At 39.2% G+C, this 1,729-nt stretch overlaps 1 protein-coding gene across 2 annotated transcripts in view; it reads right to left on the bottom strand.

Moving 5' to 3' along the window:
* aig1 (androgen-induced 1 (H. sapiens)) overlaps positions 1–1,729 on the bottom strand; it is an 84,937-nt gene that overhangs the window by 14,188 nt on the left and 69,020 nt on the right. The gene's annotated exons all lie outside the window — the stretch shown is intronic.

The raw sequence follows: 1,729 nt of genomic DNA, 5'->3' as shown, positions 1-1,729 counted from the left end.
TTATTTATGATGCAAGGTGATTTGTAAATTAGTCAGTCAGCAGTCAGCAGCCACCTGCACTGTCGGCTGCAATGTCGAACGAGCCCAATACCAAACCAATCAGGTGTTCGACGAAATTATTCTTCAGACGTCATTGATCACGTGCTGCTGATAAAGTGACACTCCTTTGAATTATACCGCTTAGCGACTTCAGTACATGCCTCATAGTTCCAGTCTCAAACTTAACCCCGTTCCTGCTGAAGAAGAGAAGGTCTGCTGGATGGAGAAAGAAGCTCTCGCGAAAGAGGAGGAAGAGGAGGCTGTTACAATACAAAAACAAGTAGAATGTGAGACTGTTACAGTGAAAGAAGAAGAGAAAGACGTTGCAGAGGAAGAGGAGGAAGACGCGTTCAGAGTGAAAGAGGAGGACAAAGTTTCAGTGAAAGAAGAGGAGACTGACGATGAACGTAAGTACTGTCTTAACAGAAGCACAAACTCTGTGGTTGTTGATGCTTGGTGTTAAAGCGGAAATCTGCAATTGCTATATCCATATTTTGACTTTAAAATTATTTATTTATTTATTTATATATATATATTATATATTTTTATAGCCATTAATTCTTGAAGAATATAACACATGCCTCATGAGCTTATGAGCTTAGTTCAACTGTTTTTACCCCATCAGAACCCCAAATAAGCTTTTTTTACTCCAATGTTTAGAAACAATGTAAATCAACACTGTATAGCCTCAACATGGTTAAAACTATAATGTTGATATCATGGATGGTCAGTCCTTTCATCCATAGATCTGTCTATGAATTAGAGAGTAGTTACATTTCTCAAGCCCCATCCATCATCTTATTACCAAAACAGTGGTGGAATTACAGCTTTGTTATTGGTTGAACTGCAGATTGGTTGATTGTTGTGTGGCTTTTTAAAGGGGCAACCTAGTTTTTAAACAAACAAAATGGCTGCCCAGAGTCCTGAGCTGTGTTAGAATACTCATACTAACTGCACTTATTGTGATGTTAATTGAGTATATAGTCTGCTTATTGGTCATAGTATGATGTAGTTAGTATGCCAAAAGTTCCCGGATGTCGTACTAAATTCGCCAAAAAATGATGTATACACGCAGTACTTTAGGGCACATAATGCAATTCTTCAGGAAATGGGCGTGGCTTCAACTTTTTCAGATTTGAAGATAATGGCGGAAAATATGCAGCCGAAGTCCAACGAGAGAGCGSATACAAATGAACTGCTTTAAATAATTATGACAAATGTTGAGCAATGCAATAAAGTATTGACTTTTCAAATAAGTTACCTTACACGTTATATGACTATTGTTGTTCACTTGACAATCTTAAAAGACAAATGTCAAATAATGAACATTCATTACAGACGTCATTGTTTGTACAACATCATGGCTACACATCACCTTTTACAGTGGATTTCTGCTGTTGTGGGCCTTAACCATCTGTCTGACTTGTTGTTCACACAGGAGAGAGATGTGACTATCGTGGAACCTGGACCAGGCTCTCCTCTGGGGAGCCTCAACAACCTCATGATGCTGACGAGGCAGAGAAGAGTCTCTCCAAGTCGAAACACCAGCAGAGAACCACAGGGAAGAAATCTCATTGCTTCTCTGACTGTGGGAAAGGTTGCACATCTCCATCAGAACTTAAAATACACCAGAGAACACACACAGGAGAGAAACCTTATAGCTGTGATCAATGTGGGAAGAGTTTTACTA

This window comes from Salvelinus sp. IW2-2015, linkage group LG28 (assembly GCF_002910315.2).
Source record: "Salvelinus sp. IW2-2015 linkage group LG28, ASM291031v2, whole genome shotgun sequence".
In the NCBI taxonomy this organism is placed as follows: Eukaryota; Metazoa; Chordata; class Actinopteri; order Salmoniformes; family Salmonidae; genus Salvelinus; species Salvelinus sp. IW2-2015.
The sequence above is the reverse complement of the archived record's forward strand: the minus strand, read 5'-3'. Positions and strand labels throughout refer to the sequence as shown.